This window comes from Strix aluco, chromosome 16, assembly GCF_031877795.1.
Source record: "Strix aluco isolate bStrAlu1 chromosome 16, bStrAlu1.hap1, whole genome shotgun sequence".
Lineage (NCBI taxonomy): Eukaryota > Metazoa > Chordata > Aves > Strigiformes > Strigidae > Strix > Strix aluco.
In genome coordinates, this window is record NC_133946.1 from 21,962,786 (window position 1) to 21,989,462 (window position 26,677).

At 43.2% G+C, this 26,677-nt stretch overlaps 1 long non-coding RNA gene across 1 annotated transcript; it reads right to left on the bottom strand.

Annotated features, from left to right (window-relative positions):
- Window positions 1-7,638: 7,638 nt before the first annotated feature.
- Window positions 7,639-16,713, bottom strand: LOC141930749 (uncharacterized). Its single transcript, XR_012625389.1, has 5 exons — window positions 16,508-16,713; window positions 14,602-14,775; window positions 9,357-9,526; window positions 8,625-8,821; window positions 7,639-8,025 (listed from the first exon to the last, which is right to left on the bottom strand). It is a non-coding gene; the product is annotated as an uncharacterized LOC141930749 (long non-coding RNA).
- Window positions 16,714-26,677: the final 9,964 nt, after the last annotated feature.

Below are 26,677 nucleotides of genomic sequence, written 5' to 3' on the forward strand. Positions count from 1 at the left end.
TATTCTCATTCATCTACAAGTATTTTGATGATCTTGTGATGTAAATTATTGAAGCTCCTGGCATATGCATGCTCATGGTATGCTCTGGTCTGTCCTGAACCGATGGCCATCCAGGGAAAAGATCGCTTTATCTCCTAACACCTTTAGGCTGATCTTCTGCAAGGTAGGAATAGGGTCTTGTGTCTCATGCTAAGGTCTTTGTGACTGTAGTTTCATCATGCCTTTTGGTCAGACTTTCCATCTCTTGTCCACGTGACCAGATAACACACATCCCACCCTCCAGTCATAGAGACATGTCTTAGAATCAGGCAAGCTCCTCTCCTCCAAGCTCCATTTTTTCACTTAATTTCTTAAGCTTGCATGTCATGTGAGCTTGTGCGATGATAATTCACCAGCTCCAGACAAACAGCCTTTCTGCTTTGAAACCGTCAGGAATAGTTTGAGAGCTGAAATTACAGGTAGACCTGTAATTAGCTTTAAATAAAGGTCCCTGCAACAGGAAAATAAATAGCAGCACCATTTAACAGTGACTACCACAGCAGACATGGCTGTCACTCCTTTGCCTCCAACACAAAACCAGCTTTGCTGCCAAGCACAACCCAAGCAGGATCCTGAAGCGCTACAGAAATGACCATTTACAAAAGGGTCCTCTTTCATCTCTGAAAGAGGACACTTAAGATTGGCATGATGCATTTTCATCTACAAATCAATTGTTGCCAAGTGGAGAACTGCATTAATTCCCTGCAATCACAACCACAGACACGAGAAAGCCATTCGCAACGTAACCACATGACAAAGCCCGAGGCACCCACAAACCTACATCCAAAGACTGACTTTTGAATGCACCAAAGGGCCAGATGTGGCTGCTGGCTGCGGGCTGCTCAGCCTGGCTCCCCAGAGCCAAATGCTGAGGCAGTGGGAAGTGGGTTGAGTGTATTTTTCCAAAGGAGTCCTCCAGTCAGAACAGACACCTGCAGGAACTACTCCACACAGAGACACCTGTAAGGACAGAGGGGAGCTCCCACCCTCACCCGAGGGACACATCCACTGTCATGGCTGCACCATGGGCAAGCAGCAGCTCCACCTCTACCAGGGCTTATGACAGGAATATGAACCCTACTCAAGCTTCTCCTGACCTTCACAAGAAGCTGAGCCAAAGCATCCTATGATTTTTTCCCATTTTTCTATTTCTGAGAATTACTAAACTAGATTGGAAGCTTTCGTTCATCTAGAAGAGAATGAAGAGTGCTCACTGAAAGAGCTTTTAAAACTTACTTTCTTTAAAGGTTATATGACCTAAGGATAGTTAAAAAAAATTAATCAAGAGGCAGGCTGTCATTTCAATGCACACAACATGTAGCTGAAGGTAATATAACTTTTGCCTGCATTCTTAATTTCTTATATCTGGTTTGCTCTGTCTCATCCATTTGATAGTGCTGCAATCAAGTAATCAAAACATGGAATCCTCAGTCTTCATTTCTATGTATGAAGTTTCACAGAAGCAGCTGTGACAGTTTTTTCCTAGAAAACTATTTCTGGGTTTCATTCTAGTTATCTATACAGCCTGAGAGGTTTTTTTGAGCTACGACTGACTCAGTGCCCATAACTGATCTTGCTCTGGCATAAAGCTGAAAATTGAGAGAGCGTCTCTTGCTGTCTACTAGAAACAAAAATAGAGAGATAAAACCATCCAAATATATCTCACTATAAAATCACTCAGGCAAATGTTACCAAAGCACTTCCTGAACCTGACATTCTCAGCTCAAGAGACAAATGCTTGACATGAAATTGCTACAATGAGAATGTCTGCTCAACACCCTTTGCAAGCCATACAATCACAAGAGGTAAAGTTGAGAACACGCTGAAAAGTCATAGGCAAAATTGAAAGAACTGAAACTTGCCCTGAGGCCCATTCACTGTTATTGTCTGTATCTAATCTGGACAGTGCCCTTGGCCCCGCGGTTGAGGAAAAGCAATCTGTGACTGGGATTTCAGTGCTGCTTGCTGTGAGACTGATGGAGAAGGAGAGAAAGCCACAGGTGGAGCCAAAGACCTGGTGAGATTTAACCCTCTTATTTGCAAGTAGGATTATAGACTGAAAGGGACCACGCTTCTTCCCTTCCCTCCTAGACAGTCGAGCATATAAATGGTATTTCAAACCATGCACAGCACTGCAGCTTGTCTGAAGGGTGCATATGCAGTGAGTATTACAGAGGAGTATTGCACAGCTGGGAAGGAGCTGCATTCTACCCTTTGTACTGAAAAGCTGTTGAAAAACACCTCTCTGGGTAAGTGTGTAAAGAAACCACATCTGCAAGCAATGCCCCAAAGGAAACCATTTTCTAATGAACATAAGCAGTGCTGTGACCAGGTTGACTCCTGATGCTCTTTCTCTGACCTGACATTTGGAATTTTAGTTACCCACTCGGGATCAAGCAAGCACGGACATTTCTGGATAGCAGCTGCCTATGAGTTCAGTGTGACACAAACATTCCTTAGGGACTCTGTCTGCCCAGGATGAAGCCCTACTCTTTTCAGAACAGGGCAAGCTGTGTCAAATAAGCAAGCCCTCTGAGTGTCTCTGATACTTGACCACAACACGGAACCAAAACTTCCTCTCCTCTTTTTAACCAAGTGGTTTTCTTCAACCTCTTTTAAACTTCTGGGCTCCCTTTAAAATCTTTTGGAGAGTCAAGAAACCTGTGAACAGTGACATTTAGGTGGGATGGGCAGCATTTGCTTGCTCATTTTAACAAACCACTGAGAAGCCAACAGACCACCGGGTGCCCATTAGTAAGAGACTAAAACCTGGGTTTCCAGGCTGGGGTAGAACAGTGGTGCATTATAATAAAGGGCTAATAACATATTTAGGCCTGAACTTGAATCCTCACGTTTGCTCTGTAAGAACACTGCCCAGACAAACAATGCAAACCCTGCAGGTCATGAAGGGATGGAAGGATACTGCTTTTACAGGCATGAAGGTGGGAAGACAAAAGGCTATGTTCGATTTGATTGGCCTGATCGCGTTGTGTATCTGGAAGTGTGACTTCAAGAAAGCGTATATGCGTAAGACACTGCCACCCTTCTCACTGCCTTCCTGCACACAGCCATCTTGCGTTTCCAAGGCCACACTCTCAAGTTGCCTCAACTGAATTAGCAGTTTCAAAGCCAGTGTCAGTTGTCAGTGCCAGAACTCTGTGTGAAAGCTTCCAAGCTCATTGAAAAGAGCCGTGTCTGGTCAGTCAAGAAGCCAGTTAAACCAGTGAGGCTGTGAAGGTCCATCAAGGCTTGGTTTTGAGACTAAAATTTAATTTGGGAGTTCTGAGCAACTTAACAAATTCTCTATCACTGCTTCAAAATGATAGGTAACAACTAGAAACAGCAGTCCAAGCAACTTGGCCTAAGTTATCACACTCTTGCCAAAGAAGCAAATAATATCCTGTCAGCTTGCTTTTATCCATGGAGACAGCAGCAGCACAGTGCTGAGAGCTAAGTCACCGTGTAAATGTAAAGCAGTGATGGCAATTGAATTCAGGTTATCTTCTTGACTGTCACTTCCATGTTCCCACCACAAAGCCACCCTCATCACAACCACACCGTGTGATGACAGATGACTTGCTGCAGTTCATTCCCCCTCCTTCAGAGCTTCCTCATTACTATTCCAAACCCTAAACCAGCCCTAGACCCATAACCAGCAGTCTCCTCTCTTCTCTTGCTCTGCTCTCCCATGCTTCTACCCCAAATGTAATTGATTACTTGCAAGACAGCTATCAAGAGCTATTGTAGTACTTACCTGCCCCCAAAAGGTACCTTCACCTTCAACCCTGAGGCTCTTATGGTTTGTTTCTCCTGTGTGTATCCCTCAAGTCCCTTTTTCTAACCCTGACTTCTCTTCTATACATCTCAGCACTTTCCCCTTAATTTCAGTCATACATAGAGGAATGTTCCTTCTCCCTTCTGACACACCTTTTCCCACTTCTTATAAAGCTACGACTTTCCACATTTTTACTGTTCCCTCCTTTCTTCAACAGCCCTTCCTACCCCAGGAAGGCATATGATTTGGTATGACAAGATGTTTGATTAAATTAGAACATAAAATGTGCAGTAAGGGTGGGATTCAGCTTCCAGGCTACCTTGTCTCCGCTTCTATACTTAGGAATAAGCTTCATTGTCCGTTACAGATCTCCACTGACTATAAACAGAGCCAAGATGCTGGGCTGTAGCTTACATGCCTACACATGAACACCTAAGTTTACGTGCCTTAAGCTACAACCTGCATCCCACGCAGTGTCTTAAACACTAGCTAAGAGAGCGTTCTCAGAACACAATTACAAACAGTAAAGAATCACTAGATGCATTTAATTCCGTAGCAGGGGTTCCACAGAAATCAGGTCTGGGCCTACAGTTTCCAAACACCAAAAAATCCCAAGGAAGCATAGGACTAAGGTATAATAAACTTGCAAACAAGTCAAATAACGTGAACTCCCATCACAGGCAAAAGATATGACGAAGATTAGAGGGCTTTCTAAACTAAAAATGCTACTGTAAAAACAAATTAATTTCCAGGTATCTTTTGGCCCACACACTCTACAGACTAGGTTACAGCCTTTCCAGTTTTATAGTGCATGAAGAACTCGTTTCACTGCTGAAAGTGAAGTGAATCTTCTTAGATTCCTCTCTTCAAAACTCTTCAGTACACAACTATTATCTTCACCTGCTCCTGTAATGACCTTCTAGGTAGAGTCGCTTTCTACCCCTATTCCCTCCCTTCTTGGCACATGTCCTGCCTACTTTGGGGAGGACTTTGCTGAACTGAGTTCTCCATTAGCACTTCCTGCACCACCGTCATCTGCAGATTTCTCTTCTTCCCATCCTTGCACTAGGAAACTCCACAGGCCCTCTCATCCTGATCTTCATGGTCACACAACAGACTGAACAGGAGACACTTTGCATGTTGGCAAATTATCTATAAATACCTAGCTTTCTAGCATGCTTGCCTGCAGCATGACTCAAACCACACAACTCTTACACAGCAAGCAAACAGCCCTAAGAACAGGATTTACAACTGACAGACATCAGCATTTTCCTAGGCTTTAATTCCTTCAGAACTTCTTTTTGAACACAGCAAATAAAACAAGCCTCATCATCAAAGAGAGTTTAACACACAGGACTCATTCGATTTCTGAGTTTGCTTCAGCAATACAAGCAATAATGACAATTAATAGCAACACCTCTCTCCCAAGTCTCCTTGATAAACTAATCCCTTACCTCTTCACCTCCTTTATTTTCTTAATGCATCTTCTGTTCTTAAAACTTCTTAGGAAAAGATGTACTTGAATAACTTGTTAGAAGCGTGCTGAGTGTTTGATGACAGCAGGCATCCTAAAGAATGTTTATACTTTTCCCTGTCAAACAGGGTAGCCAAAAGATTATTTCACCATAAACACTGAGTACGGACCTTCAAGAAATGCTTTAAATTCTAGGGATACTTTTGTGCTTTGTGTAGAACATACAAACTTAAGTATTATTGAATATGGACCTTCAAGAAATACTTTAATGCTAGGGATAAGTTTGTATGCTCTACAAAAAGCACAAAAGTAAGTATTAACACTTGCCCAAAGTCAAACAGAAAAAAAGCCAGCACAGAAAAACCTTCTCTCTGTACCTGGTAGATGCCAACCCCAGGCAATTCCACTTGCAGGTGATTTGCTTGGCAAGAGATCAGCACAGCGGTGAGAGCTAAGTCACTGCAGAAATGTCATGTTCCCATGGCTGGTGGGACAGGGTTTCACTGAAAAGGTGAATGCTTTCAGGTGAAAATGCTTTATCCAAAAAGAGAGGATGATGTTTCAAGTAGCCCATGGAGACTTTTTTCCCCCCAGATCTGAATTTGTTTTAGACATCCCAACACAGAAAAACAACATGATAGTATTCAGTTTCCCAGTGTCCCCACTTAAAGCACAGGTGAGCTCTGACCTGGCTGAGGTCCTGCAGCAAGCACAAAGCGCTCCAAGCCACTGGCTGGCAGGAGTTCCACCGGTCTGTTTGTCCAGGCCTCAGCAGCAGGAAGCACTGCTCAGCCCTCTGGCACTACGACTCACACAGCTACTGCTCCACATGGATCAGAAGCTCATTCCAAACTACCAGGCCCACAAAACTTTTAGCTAAAGAGCTGAAATGGAAGTCTGGCTGTTTCCTACTTACTTCTCTTTCCACAGTCCTCCCCCTCCCCCTCTTTTCTTCTGTGCCTTGCTCTAACAACTTACTAATGTGATGAGACTAAAAGCACAAGATAAACTTTGAGTAGGTACAAACAGCAGCCCCAATATCTTTTATAGCCAGAAAGATGCAGGCAACTCGCTTTTGATGCAGCCCTGTTAAAGCAGGGAGAACAAGGTCTGTCAGGAAGGCATCCATCCTTCAAACCTGGGATACTGCTGTAACAGAGGTAAATGCCATCTAACAGCCAGCACAGCCACTGCTGCTCTCGGATCCCAACCTTCCTGTCACCACCCAGACAAACCTGCCAGCCCTACGCCTTGTATGCCAGCAGAGAAGTCCCTGAAGCTCAGCTCTGCAGTGCTCAGCTCCCTCGTGCTTTCTCAGCATTCCGTGTCGCTGCCTTGCCAAGCAGTGGAACACAGACCTTACAGCCTATTGACCCCACAAGAGAGATCCATTGCAGAACTCTTTCACTGCTACTATCCAGCTTCCTATTTCTGAGTCAGAAGACACAGGCAATCACAAAAAGCATGTAGTTTTACAGTATCTGTATCTTGCACGCCTAACCAAAGTCTCGTTCCTTGCCTTAGTCTTTAACACCAATTCTGCTGCTGTTTACCAGAACTTGCACCAGTGGTTCCCGTATCACAACACCAGTAACAGTACGAGCTGCTCTTTATACTGAGCAGCATTCATATGCTGAGAAACACTGACAATAACATTTTGTCCGATAGCATGATCTGAATACCCCTACCAGAAGCATGTTTGTTACTCAGCATGCTATCTATCTTTTCCGTGTGTTCATCTTTGTGCTTAACCTTGGAGGTGAGTTGAGATCGAAACTAATGTACATAGGCCAGAGCATTGGCAGATCATGATTTATACTGATTGAGCATCAGAAAACAAGGATGCCTTGGATTTTTTTTCCCCTCCCATCCAAGGTGCAGTGCCTTCTCCACTTTTCCTTTCCACCACCCAATCGTTCAAAGAGTTCAATGGAAGAAGGAGGAAACCCACTAATATGTGCACACAAACCTGTAAGCCTGCTGGTTTCAGACAGACATTCAAATGTACCCACTTGGCTTCACTGCTAAGGGGAACCCTGTTCCTAGGCCTGGACTCATGGCTGTTCTTTGGCACAAACCAGCCTGCACCACCCACTGTGGGGATAACGCAGACCGAGGCATCACGCAGCAACTCCCCAACCTGCCTGCACAATTGCAGCAAGCAGAACTAAACCTCCGGGTAGTCACAGAGGCGGCCTCTGGGCAATGCTGCTTTGCATCCTTACAAGGCATTACTCCTGCGCCTGGGCAGCTAAAAAGAATCTAGAGGGACAAGGTGCATGAATCTGTGCAATTCTAGCAAAATCCTTTTATCTTCTGCTCTAGTGACTTTCAAGCGAGTATTTCTAAACACCTAATCATGTCCCTTAGCACTATAAGTCACTGCAGATGTGGCAACCAACCAGAGGCTTAACTGGATCAGACAACTTGTTTTATTTCCTGTGTGTGACCAGCTGTTCTTTACACAGTTATTGCAACACACTTTGCAGTATTTGTTCTTCCTTCCCTCTGTGTCTCCAACATTTTAAAGCATGAAGCTGATAAGCAGCCAAGGGCTGATACACTACAAATGAACCCAAGCAGTAACGTGATCCTGCAGCCATATCAGAGCGACATCTACTTCCAGGTTTCATGCCAACAGCAGCAGGTTGTGCTGCAAGGAGAACCTGCCACTGTTCCAGCCTCTCCAAAGCTTGCCAGCTCTGCTTTATGCCCCAGGGGAAAGTTGAGGGGTAAACTGGAAGGAAAAAAAGGAGGAAGAAGCTCTGTGATGACAGTTGCCATTAAATAGTTTGAATTTGGACAGGTCCCCAGGATGTTTAATGTATTAATCAAAGATGCTTTTGAAAGCTTGTGTATATACTAGAAACTAAGCTGCAGTTGGGAAGGTTAGAGCTATGCAGACACACAGATGGTTTGCCTTCAAAGCCTGCTCGTTTCAAAGCAGTCTAAACCCTCTCCCTCTTAGGCCAGTAACACTGTATCAGGTAGCACCCATTGTGAAATCCATGTAATCTCTTCAATGAGACTTTCTCCACAGCAATAGAAGGGCAACTGTGGGTAGATTGCCACAGACACCAGGCAAACCATCCCAGAGCCCATCCCTTCTAGGTCACTGGCCCAAGCTCACAGCAGATTAGAATGGCACAGAAGGCATCACCATCTGCTGTCTCTCTAGCATGCTGTGCAGAGTGAGCTTTGGAATCCTAGGCCAGATCCCAGAAGACAAGTATTCCCAAAGACACTAGCATTAACTGGAGACAATCCAGTACGTGTCAGAAGTCTTCCCCATCACTCCCAAACCCCACTTAAGCAGCTGCAGCAGATGGCACCTACCTCTCACCAGACAGAGCTGAGCATCAGCCTGGCAGGAGCAGAGAGGTCACACCGTCAGGCATATAAATCCACCGCTGGTCTCCAGTGTCCAGCACACTGTGAGGCTGGATGAAGTCTCCAGTGCAGAGCAGTCAAACAGGCCACGTGCCTTGGCAACATGAAACTCCACCGTAAAGAGGCAGACAGAGAGACAACAACTATTGTGGAAAAGAGGAACAGGTATTAAGAAAAATTTATACACACAAACCACAGAACCTCATGAGTGTCAGTTCAGTGTACAAGACCCAAGCAACTGCAGACAAAGGAAAGGCAGGAAAGAAAGCAAGAAAATGAGGACACGTGTAGAACAACTTGGGGGTAGCTCTCTGTCTAGGGTGCCTTTGGGATAGACAGGGAATTTCCCCTACTTAAAAAGTAACTTCTCCTTCCAGAACTACCTGTCTGGCACCTTTCATCAGGACACAAATTAAAAGCAATTCAGTGCACTCCTAAGAGCAGCACTACAAAGCAGACACTGCAGCCCTGGCACAATGCATTATGTCAGGAAGGTGCAGGAAAGGAAAAGATACTAGAAAATGCAACCTTGAGGCAAATCACACCAAGTCTCCAAAGTTCTAGACCCACTCCATGGTATTTCCTAACGGCCATACAAATGGCTGCAGCAGACCTCGAGCACCCTGTGATGATGTGACCTGCTAAAGGTTCAGCTCTCAGATTTTATATGCAACTTACATCATTCATCTGTGCCGCTGTTTCCTGCATATGTCATGTCTTCAGACATCTCTTCTATAGTTGACCCAAACACAAGAAAAATAAAACAGGCAGCCAAGCACTTAGCTCGAGGTGTAGTGGAATTCAGCAGCTGAAGTTGGTGAACGGCAGCTGAGCAAGACAAGCTGATGCTGCAAGCAAAGGAACAACAGCGTAGTGCAGGCATTTGAGTGTTTTCATAGTCTCCTAGTAACTCCTACAATACCAGCACAACCGATATTACCAAGTTCATAGCAGAGACTTGGTTTATAATTTTTCCATGCCCCATGCACTGTTAACTCCCAGTTCTGCCCAAAAACTGCCAGCAAGGGTTAAAAAGTCCACCAGCTCTCACCTGGCTAACTCTGACTGAAACAGCTTTCACATGAGGTCTCACCTCTAGTGTGAATAACGGTGCGATGCATGTAGCCTTCAGCAGTCACTCCTACAGGCTGCTTTAATGTCACGCACATGCATGACATTCCCGAACATGAAGCTAAACTTGGAAAAGCAACTCCAGCAGCAGCTGTCACCAGCACACTGCAGTAAGGGCCAGCAAGAGGCCTGCTGTGCACTGCAGTACAATCCATAGGAACAGCTTTCCTCAGCTTCCGCAGCAAGACTTTGTTAATTAACAAGGACTTCCAAAGTTAGTGTGCCTATTACCTGGAGCTGACTGCCATGGGATACCACATCCCCTAATGCATTCCCATCCCAGAGAATAAGGTACGATACTATCAGAAGAAACCACTACTGACTGTATCAAAAGAAACCACCACTGACTACAAAAGAATAGAGTGCAAAAAGATTCCAGTAAAAAAAGATGTCATTTTAAATCATAATGAAGCTTCCAGCTGTCCTTAAGGTGAAATGAAACGGAATTTATTTCTGACATTACTCTTCCTGGTACTTTCTGCAAGATGAATGTCACTGGATGATGGATATTACTGTGATTCCCAGTTTCCAGTTGTGGTTCCCATCATCAGCTGCCCCAAAGGGACAAGATAGAAAGCAGAAGCAAAAAGCCAGCTAAAACAGGTTACCCACAGTCATACAAGCTATTTCCAGGTTCCAAGTTGAATTGATTCTTGACATTATCAGAAGTCGAAAAAAATTCAAAGCAGCAAGAACAGTCCCTTATCAATCCCAACAATAAATTTCTATTTCAAAATTGCCTAATGGCTCATAGGGCGTCACTTGGCATCAGTTGTAAAGAACCGTAGAGAGAAGAGATGGGCAGCTAAAAATGGAAAAGTGAAGTTTAAACAGTCTGGAGCACAGTATCACCCCGATACCGAGACCTTGGGTTACTGTTTGGCAAATTATATTTGAGTATGATAAATACAAAGGACAGGAAATTCAGAGAGGAGTAGGTCATTCCAACCCAACTCCTCCTGCAGGAAAAAAGCTTTGGGAACTCCCCTTCATGTGAAAGTACTGACTGAAGACTTAACCTATCTGGTCCACCACTCTTTTCATCACTTACTCACACGACAGTCATCAAAACACAATCACAAGGTAGCCCAGCTCCAGGCATTTACAACCGATGCAGTTGTGGCCCCAGCTTGGCCATCGCTTTACACGCCTCCCTAAGCTGGGTTCATTTTAGCAGCGTTCAAACGAGTGACTGTGCCTTGTGCAGGGGCCCTAGCACAGCACTGCCGTGCTGGCTTTTACCTTGGTAACACCACACGGTAGGGATACACTGGCAAACTCAACTGAATACCAGACTGCTCCAGAAAACTGCCTTTACTAAAGAACACTTTTGCTAATTGTAAATTAAAGACAATCCTGTACTGTAACTATTCCGAGGGAATTACTTTATTTGCAGTTTCATGTTGCATTTTAAGTCTCAAGGGATATCAAATATCACTTTCTGCATTTTCCCATTAGAGCAAAACAAGTACCCATTGCTTCACTGAGCCTTCACAGCTGCTCAAAGGTATTTACAATTATATTCAAGACAATGATCAATATGGTTTTTGCTGGTAGGAAAGTTCAATTCCAACTGTGCTATTTTTGCTGCAATGGAAGTTGAATTTTGTCTAACAGCAGCTCCACCTTGTTCTCAATACAGTCTCTCTCACTCACAGATCAGTCTGAACAATCACATCAGCAGGGGTCGAGGGAGAAGAGCTCCCTATTCAGCTTGTGTCCCTCCTTCAACTGTCTGATTCTGGAACGTTACAGAACTGCTTTTTAGCAGTACCTGCTTTTAGGACATTATTTTCAAACAGACCACTGCTTGACCGACTAGGCCATTGCTTTACAGCCTCCAGACACGCTGTGGCTAAGACAGGCTAAGCATTAATACAGAATTCTTCAGCAGTGCCTCAGCTGTATCCGTTCCAAATGGATGTCTCTCTTGCTTTGGTGTGCACACGGCTGAACAGTGCTTTTCCTCAAAGATTAAAATGGCACAGCTGAGGCATCAGATTTAGCTTACAGATGATGCAAATCCAGCAAACGAAATGAATGCAACAGAAGTGGATTTCTATTTTTTAGTAATGCTTTGAGAAGGAAAGTGACTTTGACAACATGTCTGACAAAATATTAGCACTAATTAGATCAGCTGATACGTGCATATACCCCACCACTGCCGTAGCTTCATCCAAAATTCTGTTAAGCTTTCTTTGATTGAAGAACAATACACTCAGCGTTCACCCAGTCTGTACAAGTGGATTACATGTCTGCCATAGGTACAAAATGTTGCTAGGGCAGCTTTCCAAGCTGTTCTGACAAGCAGGCAGAGGCAGCGGAGCTGTGCTAAATGCATGCAAGCTGTCCAAGATCAGGAAAGCTTAAGCAGCTAAATAATATTGCTGCATTTACCTAGGTAACAAGTTCCTTCTCCTAGTGAAACCATTCCTCTGACATTGCCCAGTGTAACAGAGTCTCCATTTCTCAGTTCAGCCCTTTGGCATTAACACAGGAGCGCACTGTATCTGGGGCAGCTCTAGTCCCAACTGAAATGCCTCAGGGAGGTGGGATGGGTCTCAGCCCTTTTAACACAGCTATACCAAAAGCAGGCTCAAAAGAAATCATTTAGAGAAATCCAAGTAAAAGCCGTTGGAAAGCAATCAGGGCTTCTCCTAGTGCCTCTACTAGAGTAAGTAATAAAGTTGTATCCTTGGCTCAGCAGGCAATTGCAAATGGCAATGCTCACTGACATCAAGCAAGCTGGCCTTCAAAGTGACATGCAAGTTCCCGGACATTCTTGTAAGTGAAAAGCCCTTTCACGGCACTCAGAATCCCACAGCTCCACTAGTATGAAAACATGAACTGAAATAGCCAAATGCATCAGGACTGGACTTGAAATAACATCAGTAAATGAGATTCGTCATCTCAGCCTCAACACCTGAGTTCAGAGCCATTTGCATCTCTTCTCAGGATCCATTTGCTGGGAGACTGCATCAGGAAGACAAGACAGAAAATCAAATGCCTAAACAGAATTAAGATCTCTTCTGCACCTTGTTAGTGAGAAAACATTGTCTGTACATTCGAATGCTTCATCCCTTGCTACATAGCCACAGCTCGATAATAGAGTAAGCGTCTGGTGGCTGACAGGCTGTCTGCCTTCTGCAGCCATCGGCCGCTTTTCAATTTTTCTAATCAGCTAAGCAAAGGAAGAAAGTACAGTTCTTAAATTCTGCAATTGTGAAGACACTATCGCCTGCACTACAAGAAAGACTGAACAGCACCAGGAATCTATAGTGAATCCATGTGATACTTCACTGCTCAGAGGGAAAAGTCCATCACCATCCCAAGCCTGTTTTGCAAAGTTGTCAGAATTCCTTATACAGGTCCAGGCATGAACATTTGTCTACGTGTGGCAGTAGAGGTGTAGGGGGAACCACTATTTCTCCATCTGGTTAGAGTCACTTCCATGGGACTCCAAGCATGAGGAAGGAATAGGAAGACCTCTGCCTCAGTTCCTTCATTTAGGCCAGGTTTGGAGTACAAGAGAAAAGGATTTAAAGTACATAATTTTATCCCAAGAAAGAGGGGAGGTAACTAGGGACCAGATCCTTTTATGTCATATTTCAGAAGCCACTGTGTTCGAGTGTGGCATGAAGCACATATTGCCCTCTTCCTCTTGACAATGCCCCCCCCAAAAAATCAGTTCTGAGCCAAGAGATATTATTACTCATCAGTACGTACATGCTAAGCTCTTTTGGGCCATGCAATTATGTCTGCTTTTCTCCACAAGGGCATTAAAAACATGCTACATAATCATTACTGCACTTGAAGTAGCTGAAGAAAAAGCACACTGGGAAAAAAGTCAGTGCCATCCTTCAACTCCCCAAAAGGCAGCAAGCCAGCCATGCCCTGCAGGCAGTGCCGTGCGCCACACTGGGTTGGCCCCATTTGTGCCCTGGGTGCTAGCTGTGCCATGGTTTTTTCCTCCATGCACAAATTTTACAACTAAGAAAACTGTGCCTCATGGTACCACAGGGGCTACATTATCTCTGCCACATCTTAAAACCAGGATCAGCTTGTACACAACATGAAGAATCAGGATAACAATTAATGAAGACTAAAAGGATATTTGCTAATTTCATCTCCTCATTCACCTCTCCGTGGGCATCTAAACACACAGCTAAGAAGCCTTTTCCTGTTCACTGATGCCACAGAACTTAGAAAACCTGCATAAGATCTTAAGCTGCGAGTGTTAATTTTAAAATCTCAGTGATGTTCAAGAACATTTTCCTGTTGATTTCAGTGAACATAACATCTTCCTACCAGAAAAATCTTGGTAGCATTAAGGGCTGTCCACAGCTAGAGCCTGCAAATACACACACAGATACAGACACACACACATACAACACACACGGCATCCTGCTCCCGTACGGATCTCACAGGGGAATCACCTCAGGGAACCTCAGCACAGCAGGTTCTCTGCTGTCATCACAGGAGCCAGACTCTCTCTCAAACATCAGTCCCGCTGATCAGTGAAGATGTACCACACACTATTACTGTTTAAACTTTGATGCACAAAGTAAAGCAGGTCATGTACTCTGTGCGCTGGAATGCAAAAGGAGGTGGTAACAGAAACCACCAAATCGCTGCAGTTCCATTGTGTTACAGAGTCCTTGGGGCTCGGGAGACACCACAGTGCAACAGGAACCACCCCACAGATCTGAGTGCAAAGGGTCTCACTCTTGTTGTGCATTCTTAACTGCAAAGCCTTCCTATGAGGCTGAGCTCAACGCCAGCCTGGTCCTACCTGTGCCCCATGGCAGATGCCCGAGCAGTTGGTGCTTCAGAACTTCTCCGAGCCTGCGCAGTCCTGGGAACAGCTCGCACCAAAGAATGGAGCCACGGACGGCCTGCTTGGATGAGCTGGTGCGAGGGCTGCACGGCCACATCACTGTCACTTCGCAGCACAGGCATTCCTGGTCTGCAAGAGAAATCCTGAGAAGCTGGTACTTTCTCCTGAAATGCTCCCTGAGCTCTCCCTCTCCTCTGTTTTCAGAGGCCCCCGTACACATGGGAGATTCTGGCACGCCACAGAAACACAGAATGGTCGAGGTTGGAAGGGACCTCAGGAAATCATCTTGGCCAACCCCCTGCTCAAGAAGGGCTCCCTCGAGCTCCTGCCCAGGACTGTGCCCAGACAGCTTCTGAACACCAGCCCTGTCCCCGCTGGGTTACAGCTCCCTCCGCTCCTCCGGCCTGTCGCAGAGTGCAGTCACCTCTCCCCACAGTGCTACATGCCATTGGTGCCTCCAGCAAAGTGCCACAGGAGCAATCACAGCACTGGTGGCTTTGTGCGGGGCTGGAACAGGGGGGCGGACATTTTTATTTTCAGTGCTACAGAAAGGCATCAATTCCGAGCACAGAGATAAGGCTGGAACAAGGGAGGGCAGAGCCGGCTCCTTACCGTTATCAGTCCTTATCTCCACAGACTGGGGTGGAGCTCGGGGCTGTGGGTGGAATCACACGGAGCACCCAGCAGCACAACAAGGAGGGGCGGGGGGGTAAGAATTGCCCCACCACAAGTAGCTCGAGTTCTTTAATATTCAGTCTTTGTCAACATTGTTTCCCTGAGACAGCATAAAATTCCTTTTGCAATTGAAACTCTTGTGTGTTTATTCTACTGAATCCAAACACCTCTGTTGCCCTGTGTTTGTCCCCTTTGTGTATGCGCATATATATATAAAAATATTAAGGTACCATTAAGTAAGTTAGTGTGAATCTTGTCATTTTAGAATCTGTGAATAAGTTGCTTTTCTTTCTTTCAGTATTTCTGAATGATTTTGTAATAATAAATTGCTGTTAGCTATTAATAAACCTAGATTTTTCACTAAACCATTACCCTGTCAATACTTTCATCTGTGACACTGCTACAACAAGAAACAAAAGGTTTTACTCTTTATTTTCAAAACATGCAAGGCTGAATTAAATTATAATTATGGACTTATGGCAGAAGATAAACGTCTGCAGCACACACCCAGAACTTCGCTTGCATCAGATTTTTGCTTGAGCATTGAACATTTTACTTAAACTAAGCATGCTCCCCATTTTTCTCAGGGAAATCTTTAAAAAAAAAAAAAGAATTTTAATCAACCCTTTTGGAGTCCACAGGAAGCAGAAGCCCAAAATGACAGCTCAGAATTATGAATTGCACTATCCTGCAGGACTGTTATCACTAAAAGCCAAGAGATTTAACACCCAAGGTGGACAGTTTTTAGAAAAATCCGATTATTATGTTCACATTTTGTCTCAGCATTAAAGCCTGACAATTTTTATCATAAATTGTGAGTGCCATCACAATCACTTTTAGAAAAAAAACCTGTACCAAGTCCCAAAATATTTTACATATTAAGAAGATATCTATTAGCTTCAGGGCTACATGCCAGGATACAGATTACAGTTCCTGTCTTGACTGATAACAAGGACCAAAACAAAGTATTGTCTGTAATGAAGTTAAAACTCCTTCTATCACTATTCATCATCAGTAGCAGAAATTAGCTTTGGGTTATTAAAGCTGAGGATCAAAAGTCCCATTCAGAGAAGTAATGGTAATTATAGTAAAAATAAGGTAAAAAGCAGCTTTCTGGAAGTAAAAATTGGTAAGATGTCCCTAGCACATAAATGCAAAGAAGGGAGAAAAAAAAAAAGGAACTTACAGCTGTGCCAGGACCAGTTACTGAGAGCTCAGCTTCATCATTCACTCCTCGAGCTTTCTGCTAGAGAGGACACACCAGGGGAAAACAGGGATAGAAAACATCTTCCCTCCTGCCAACTTTGGAAATTCAAGCCAACAGGAGTTGAATTAAGTGCAGCATTCAGATGCCATGTGGTGTAGCCCCCAGCCACAGGCTCAGCTGCTGAGTATCACGATGCTGATTGTAACAGCTCAGCACAGACAGCAGACAATCCTCTGGGTCACATTTATCAAACCACACAGCACTAAGACGAACCACACTGCAAGGCTCATCAACACAAAAGCAATCCAGACTTAACACGGGTATAAGCAACACAACAGGCGCTTGTCAGGGAAGGCAAACCTCTTAAATATCTTAAGAGTCCACACAAGTCAATGGCCAGCAGCTCCAGTGAATCTGATCACACCCTTGTCCCTACTATATAAATAACCTGTGTCAAAAGGGACACGACAGGTGCTCCACAGCAGGTAGGAAAGGCCATGCATTTGTCTCCTTCCCCCCTCCCAGGGGGATACTATATAGCAAATATAACGCGCATAATCCACAAACACACATGCACTAAAACTTACTCTTTTGGTCCAAAAAATGAAATAAATGTCTTAAACTTCCTAAAAGTTCTCGCTTTTCCCACATTCACCTTCCCCGCCTTCTTCCTCATTCTCACACTAAACTGCCTTTTCCAATCTCCATGGCCACTCCTGGACTTGAAAATCATCCTCTGCTCAAATTGAGGAAGTCTGTCCATCTTTTTCCTCTGTGTATCTGGGCATAGAAAAGAGGTTTATTGAAGAGATGAAGGATTTTCTGAGAGAACTTCTAAACAGTGTATTCAGGACGTATCACTGAATTTTCTGTCCAGTACATGACTACAGAAGCCATTCATTTTGCATGTCTATACATAAAATAGTTTCATCCCACTCACCTCTTCACCTGGCTGCTTTTCAGTCCAGGGCTGTTTCCCGAGAGAGAGCATGGGCTGGAAACAAAGCCCTGACAGCCGCCACCTGGACCTACTAAGGGTGCGCTGAGGAGTGTCCACTCACTGAGTGATGCCCTGCGATTCTTCAGCCTCAGGATGCACACACCTCACAAACTCTTTTTCTTTCAAGCCCCTGAGAAATCCCGTGGTTACTTGTGCCCTTTGGAAGTTGTTCTTTTGTCCCCTGTGGGAGGGAGAAAGGACCAATGCATGGCTTGATACCTGAGAAGGCCCCTGTTTCTGCAGCCAGTTGATCCACCTGCCTTGGCAGCATATTCCCTTTTAAAGTATTTCCCCCTGCTCTGCACTAACACAAAATTTCCTGATACAGGACTACTGTGGAACTCCTTTCATCTTCATTCTGAGATGAAAATTTTGAACTTTCTCATTCTGGTTGCTCTTCCTGTTTCTTTCCCTTTACATCTTCTTTGATATCTGCTTCTTCCCTTAATTACTCTGATCAGACAATTTTAACACCTTCATTTGGTTGTTCCTCTACTTCGAAGCAACTCTTGGCGGCTTAAACAATATATGATATAACACACCTTGCCTTTTAACACAGAACTGTGTTTAGACATAGGTACTTTTTTGTACAGTTAATTTGGAGACCTTGTTTAATCTTTTCTTTAGAAAGGGTGGCCTTCATGTTCTTAGCAATGCCACCTACCTGCTGATAAGCCAAGTATTATCACCATCATAAGCCACATGGCAGATTATGGGACTTACTTCCTATTCTGAATAGCATATTGTAAGCCTTTTTTCCATGTGCTATGATGGCATGCGAGTGGGCTTTCCTTCACAACAAGATCCACACTCATTCACTAGACTCTTGGACATTCCTCTGTAACCATAACACTGTTAAAAGTTCTTTCATGTATTTCTGAAGATGACCAGCCTACAGGAACTTCAGGGACATTTTCTGGGCCCAATTTTTCCTACCTTACATTTCTCCAAACACCACCACAGTATTTACACCACAAGTTCCCTCCTGTGCACTGGAACACACTGCGCTAGTGACAACTCAATTATTTCTTCAGTCTTGCAATATAAAATAGACACCCTAGGCAGTACAGAATTAAGTTGATGCTTTTCAGCAGAAATTCAAGGCAAGTTTCTAATTATCATGGTTGAAAAAAAAAAAAATCCAAGTGAGACTGGACAACAGCTCCCCGCCGACACATGTGCTAAACAAACCTGTCAGTGGTTGCCAGTCTGCACAACAGGCCATGAACCTCCCGGCTTAGTCCCTTCTTCTTGGTATGCCAGCATGAATGCAGCTGCACCTGGAATGACCCTATGAGCAGGGTCCCTCTGCCATCACCCTCTTCAGTCTGCCATGGGATGCTATGAAGTTCATTCAGAGTAAATCCAGGATGAATCTGCCCCTTCCTGCCATAACCCAAGGCAGAAGTCTTCTTGTTCTATGGAAGCGTTGCCTGATGTATGGCCTAGATGTGGCTGTGGGAGGGAGGGAGTCTGACTAAATCAGATGGTAGTAGCCATTGTCATTTGCTTTTGCCTCTCAGCCTTTTGAAAAACCATTCATTCCAATTCTCAAGATGAAATTTATATGCTAATTATCAAACTGGAATTTATATGCTAATTATCAGCTAATACTTGTCTTCTGTTTAAAGCCCTTGAGGAAGCTGTTTCAATTTATCTCATATGCCACCTAGAAAGTTACTCTTCATTCCATGTAACTGTCTCCAAGGGGTGCATTCACAGCCTTTGTGTTGTATATATAATAAGCAATGTTAATATATACAGTTTTAGACTTCTTTGAGTCTACTCAAAGAACTACTTCTACTCCCATTAGATCAAAACCCCACACTTGAAGTATCTCATACTGGTTTTCTAACTCCATCTCTAATGTTAGATTTAAATTCAGAGTAACTGATATATTCTTCTTACTTCTAGTGATCTCCTGACTAACCAACAACTAAACACTCACTCTTAGGATTCACTTCGTTCAGCTCAGGCTTTTGTTTCTACTGCCTCAGGCCCCATGACTCATGATGTCATAACAGCTTCAACTCACACACAAACACAACATACTACAAAGGTGATCTGAAATTAAGATATCACCAGCACCTGAACATTACCAATTGAAAGCTCGCTAACATAACTAAATTCATGCAGCAAAACAATCCAAGACCTTTTGTGTCCCAGGACCTTAACCTGTACAAACTTCCTCTCTGATCTTGGCTTGGTCATCTTCTCCCATTTCTCAGTTCAAAAATAAATGGATGATAGTATTTTCTTACTTCACCAGTATGTTTTAAAGATGCACGTCAAGAATGTGAGCCACTCAGATACCAGAGTAATGGGGCCATAACCAGGACAAAACAGGTTGTTTTATACTGATAAACTGATTTATGCTCCAGCAATCTCATAAGAGATTCACCATGTCTGTAACTCTGACATTTTAATTACTAGCTATATCACTTCGCACTTCAAATTCACTCCAGTCCAGTTACTGCTCAAAAAAATTCAAGCAGTCTATAAATACTTCTATATCTTATATTTCAGTATTTTTTAAGAAATAAAGGTATGTATTGTTTGTAATTGGTCTTGTGGTTCAGCCAGCTGGCACTGCAGAATGACCAGCTGGACACGAAACACGAGAGACTTCAGATGACCACTGTGCCAAAAGACTGGATACAATGGGTAGTGGTTCCAGACTGAGACCCGTACTGACTGCTTGGATAATTAACACTCACAGCAATGCTGCAACTGAGTTAAGGCTGATACTGGAGTCCAGTCCTCATTAAAGCTCTGTTCAGTGTTGGCTGAAGAAATGGGGAGAAGAGAATGCAGTAAGGGGGAAAGATGTTTTGAGAAGGTCATCTCTTCTGGGAATGACCACCCTATCAACAGGTCATCGTAAAACCTGATGGGGTGGTTTCACCACACTATACAGAACATAGCCCCTACATCCCAACTAATACAATTAACTTCACATGCAACAGGACCCATCTTACAACAGTGTTCTTTAGAAATGTACTCTTAGAAATCAGAACTCCTGCACACCACTGCCTGTCAAAGTTTCAATGACATAACAGAAGGTAAAGCAACTATCTACCCATTACTAGAATTTTTGGGGTATACCTTTATACCAGAAGAGTATCACTGAACTGACGAGGCAGTGTAAGTTTGCAGGGTCCCACTGTGATAAGCCATTCTATCTACCTCTTGCTCCTGAAAGAAAAACCCCTGTGTCAGCATTATCAAAACAGTCTCTATTTGACATGAACACATGCCATGGGCTAAGAGACCGCTGCCTGCCAGAGCAAGCACACATCCTCAGTATTATGTGATCAGCAGAACAGCTGGAATCACAATTAAATTCAAACAGCCATAAACATTTACGAAGCTTAAAGGAAAAGATTTCAAATGCACCAATAAGGTCACATTGCTTTAGCCAACTCCTGAGGGGTCAGCACCGGTACGTGTAAGTTTGCTGTAGTCTATCAAAGCTGCTGTGAGCTATCAATACCTCTTTGTCAAATACGTTATCAGCTAAGAGCAGGAATGTTCAATTGTGGGAAGATACCCCACAGCAAGTCCACAATACAACCAATTCAGAGTTCTATCCTAGAAAGTTTAACTAAAATACAAAAATAGAGATTGCTCTTAACATGAAGAAATCATTCAGTTGTCAGGGAATTAATTTTACCTCAGTTCAGCAAAACATGCTGAACTGCACGTGCTCAAGTCTAGCTTAACCAAATACAGAAATACAAAGGATCTTAAGAAACACATGCTTCAAGATTTTACTCAACTAAGACTTGGCCTACTTCTTTCCTTTATATTTGTACAATAAACAATAGGGACTGGCAGTGACTTGCGACCAGCAAAGATAATGTTTACTGGAGGGGCACATGAGCACTGCAAGGTACTATTAATTCAGATGTTCCAAAAAATATAATTTCATGCACCAATCTTAAATGGTACATTAAAAAAAAAAAAATCACAATGAAGCATCTAAAATAAATGTCATTTGAAGTCAATGACAAGACACTGCCTGATCTCAAGGAGCTTTGAATCCTATCTCAGAAGAAACACAGCTGAACATGCATTGTGTGAGTTGTTTTTCAGTCTTCCATTTTTTTATCAGGATAGCATTTAATTTCTTGCAAGTTGTTCAGAAAGTCTGATCACAAACTATTTCTCAACACATTTCAAATAATCTAAGCTAAATTATACATTTCAAGTCCAATGTTACTCACTGCAGTGTTAAGAAAGCACTATGCCATGACACAGATGCACTCTCAGAAGTAACAGGGCACTGGCAGTTTCTCCCGTTGACAGGTATCTGTTTCTGATACACAGTGAAAATGTCACCTTAGCAAGTCAGTGTGATATCAGAATCTGCTGAAAGGCAGCAGAGATTAGTGAAGCAGAGCCTTCTCTTGCCTTGCTGCCATCCCTGACAGCAGACCATTTCAAATACTTTCAGGACTTCTCCCATTCTAGCTGTCAGCTTTCACAGGTATAAAAAAACCCCAACAAATAAACAAACAAACCAACCAACAAAAACCAAAACCAAAGAAAAGCAAAATTACAGTTTCATTACTTAAAGGGCACGTCTGCAGAATGATCAGCTTAGAGTATTAAGCCCTCACTGCTTTCTTCTCATATCTGAAAGTAGAGAAGCAAAACCAATTTTTTTTTTTCCTATTCATGTCCACCACCTTTTAGTGCTTCAAGTTCTAGGAATAAAATTTGTTTCTTATGCAATTTACATCACATGAGATGCCAAAGGGAAGTCAGGAAGAAGCACTGAATCACCTTCTATTTTCACTTGCTATTCTGTCTTCCCCTCAAACAGTGGGAATGACAATTCCCGAAGCAGAGCACAGCTCAGCTATGCTGGAATCACATCTCGTTTTTAGAAGCATCCTGTCCTGGTCAACTTTTACCTCCTCTTCCCCAAGAACTCCTCTCTCCCTAGGTGCATGCAATGCTTCTGGGTGTACATAAATATTTTTTAAAAACCTCTGCCTAGGACTCCAGTTGCCCAGCCATCACTTACAGTTCACTTCAGTCATCTGCAATGAGAGAAAGCTGCTCTTCATTGTGGTAGGTTTTACTCATTCCACTGAAATTTAATAGCAAGGTATAATTCAGAAGATACTGTGTAGAAAGTATTTTTACTGTATCCTTGATGCAGTACTAAGCAAAAAGTACTACTCCTAAAAACCAAGGGGAAAGCTCATTGGCTACCTTGGCAATGTCTCCTCAATAACTTAACCCTCTGTCTGTCATTACTGTACATTGTCACTGGAACTCACTGAAGGTTCTTTACAGGAAATATAACTCAGATTAATCTGCCTGTAAAATACTAGCTTAAAGACAGACAGAATGAGATGAGAAAGCAGGATGTAATTACCCATATTAGCAGGTTACTACCAGGTCTCCTAACTGATGTTCATAAAGGAGGTATGTGTTTAGACTTTGTTTTCTTGCAAATCAAAAGACTACCCCCAAGCAAGCAAGTAAAGCAACTGCACTGCACTGTTCTGCCAGTCACACAAATCAAAACCAGCTGCTAATTAGCACCAACATACTTAGTCACCAAGAGTCCTACTCAGTGATCGGGTTAATGTTTGGGCTCATAAGAAGAATGTAAATTCACTTGTTTCATAAACTTTCCTACGGGTCAAGAAAGCTGGGGTCCTTGTTAAAGCATTCTGCTCACATTAAAAAACTGATCATTATTTTCACTGCCCATTTATTATGTGACCCTGCAAAAACTCAATCTCATTTCTTCTCAGCCTGTCAGCTATTGTTATTTTCACCTCCACTTCACCAATAAACTGGCACTACACAATGCTTAATAAGTTTCTAAGTCCTAGAAGGCTGCTTCTGCTGCAGCAAATACTCCCTAGAAATGTATCCAAACAGGTTTAGCTGTCCTGCTAATAAACAGGTAAATGGGCCTGTCAGGTTAGAAAGCTTCACTGCATGAATCAAATAACAAAAATAATATATAAGTACATTTTATAATTTTTTCCTAAGCCTTATTTATAATGCAGAACAGTAATTGCATAAAAACAGCTACGTGTTATGTATGAGGAATTTAAATTGTAACTTCTGGATACTCCCAGGTGTTAACATGTTGTGACTTGTGAGCAATTTCCTCTTCAGGGGTGACAGCTCATCACAAGTGGTTGGGCAAGGTTTTACTACCTGTAAAGCTTACAGATCAGATTCTGGTTCTGCTTCGCATTTTTAGAGTTAGAATTAGGAAAACAACCACAAATGGGGAGAAAAAATGGGATAAGTATCCTGTAACAATTCAAAAAAGCATTTAAATTCATAGTATCATTTTTAGACTTAAGACCCTGGCAAAAAAACCTGTTGAGACTTTTCTGCCGTTAATGAAGCTTTCACCCTCAGACAAAATGAAGCATGATGACAGGAAGTACCGTGAATTGAGATCTTCATCTAGAAAGTTTTTACTTCAGTATACTTACTACTCTTTTGAAACCAAATTAACCTTTCATTGAAATACGAAAAAGGACTATGAAAAGGAAAAAGGATATTATCCTGGATGTGAACAGGTCCATGTGAATGCTAGTATAACTGCTTTCTTGTTCAGTTCACCTCACTTCTAGCAAGTTGTTTCCAGAACATCTTCACCTGCCCCTTTAACCCTCAACCTTCCCACTTCATTACTTAATCCTCTATGACCAGTAGGTTCAGAGGGTTACTAGTCCTGTATACTCTCAAGGGCAACCTTGGCTGCAGTGATCAAGAAACGGTGGAGGTCAAGATCCTTAGGGAAGTGAAGAGGGTGCACAGCAAGCTCACTACCCTGGACTTCAGGAGAGCAGACTTTGGCCTCTTCAGGGGTCTGCTTGGCAGGGTAAGATGGGATAAAGCCCTGGAGGGAAGAAGGGCCCAAGAAAGCTGGTTAATATTCAAGGATCACCTCCTCCAAGCTCAGGAGTGATGCATCCCAACAAAGAGGAAGTCAGTAAGTCTGCCAGGAGGCCTGCATTCATGTACAAGGAGCTCCTGGACAAGCTCAAACACAAAAGGGAAGCCTATGGAGGGTGGAAGCAAGGACAGGTAGCCTGGGAGGAATACAGAGAAACTGTCCAAGCAGCCAGGGATCAAGTTAGAAAGGAAAAAGCCCTGACAGAATTAAATAGGCAGGGACAGCCTCAACTAGATCAGGTTGCTCAGAGCCCCGTCCAACCTGAACTTGAGTGTTTCCAGGGACTGGGCATCTGCAACCTCCCTGGGCAATCCAGAGAGTGTGGGTCACGTATTTAAAATGGGACCTCACATAATACCTATTCAAGCAGCTCAAGCACAATTGCAGACAGGAACATCAGGGGACTGGGGATCTCTACTTCCAGTTTTTACAGACCTGTGACCTTGGGCAAAACCCTTGAACAACCCTATTTGGTTTACAGCATTACCCTTTGCAAAATGGAACAAAAACCATTTTTCAGGACTTACATTAGTTTGTAGCTTATATTGCACATCGGACCAGGAATGTGCTAGGTACAAGGGTTTACAACGTCTTCCAAAATTCTAAAGTACTTGGCAGTATTATGAAGATAGCTGCAGAACTGTGTTTTTGAAAAAGGGTTTAATATTTGAGACAAGCTACAAGCTTTCTCTAAGCATGAAATACCATTAGCATTAGAACCTGACCTGTGTATAATGAGACACACCATAATGCCACTTACCAGCATTCTCAACTAAAACACCCCATTAAGAAATACATCCATTAGAGACCAATCAGACAATAGGTGTCATGGATCAATTTATCTGGGCAATGCAAGCTCTGCAGTTGTTTGCTGGGTCTCTGTAAGCACGCTCAGCTTCCCTATACTGATTACTATAATGATCTCTGTATTAGTAAGACATACATATCTGAGGAAACAGTCTTCCAGATTCAACACACCAAAGCTGCATAACCAACTTTTACTCTAGATTCTGCTTGTCTGAGAAGTGTAACATTCCCAGTGCTGTCCTCAGAGAGAGACCAGCTTCTGCGCTGCAGCAAAACATTTCGGTGCTGACAGAAGCAACTCTCTGCCCCAAACCCTGTTTCCCAGTGAGGTGGCCACAAATCTTGTTTTTAACCAGTAGTTTGCAGTTTCAGCCTCTATGAACCCACTGCCCACCGCTCTCCCATAATCAGCCATTCTCTGCAGCACTTCATCTGCTGCTGAATTGTAGCACAGCTCTCCTGTTAGATTACCTATTTACAACTGACTCAAAAAAGCCCCAGTAAAACTCCTTTAATGGGCAGAATATCAACTTTTTAATACATCTCCAACACCTTAAAGGTCAGGAACATGTCAGTGAAAGCACTCTACTTCAGATGAAATTCAAGACTTTTATGACCAATATATTTTCAAACCAAGTGGCCAAGAAGCCAACTAGCTTCTACTTTCAGCTCTTTGTTGTAAGAAGACTTAACATGAAAACTTATTGCCCTTATTACTTATTGCAGATCAGTAGTCTTGTTAGCCCTGTTCCTAACACGCAACTTCTGTGTTCTTCCAGTAGTTCCATAACCTGTTGTCCTATTTCTTGAAGGCTTCATGGAGTTCTACTCAATGACCCTTATGTGTCCCTTCCAACTTGAGATATTCTATGATTCGTCTGCCCTTCCCCTAATCCTTCCTGTCTCAGGCTAACTACTTACTATACCCTTCCCCATTACCTCAAGGCCCCATTCACCCTCCTGCACTCGACAAGCAGGGTATGAGCAGGCATTAGTTTCCTCTCAAGAGGAGAATGTCTCCAAGATCACGTCTCTCCCCTAAGCAGGGTATGAGCATACATGTGTGCAGCCATGCCTTTTCTCTGAATGGGAAAACATCTGAGCAAACATCATGTTTCTCCCCTAACACCCCTGAAACAGGAGTTGAGTGCAGCTTGATGGAGACAGCTATTAGCAGCAGACCAAAGAACATTCCAACACCACAACTCATTACAAGTTCATTAAATTTTCCTGCAGCAGAACAGGTACTGGCTAGTGCCCAGTCTTTGAGTTAATCAGTTAATAAGATGAGGGGGTGGGGGATGGAGAAGAAAACCTAGAATTACTAGAAAGCTTAAGGAAACTGTAAAGAAATAAAACCAAGGGTGGTAGTGAGGAAAGCATCGCAAAATACAATTTG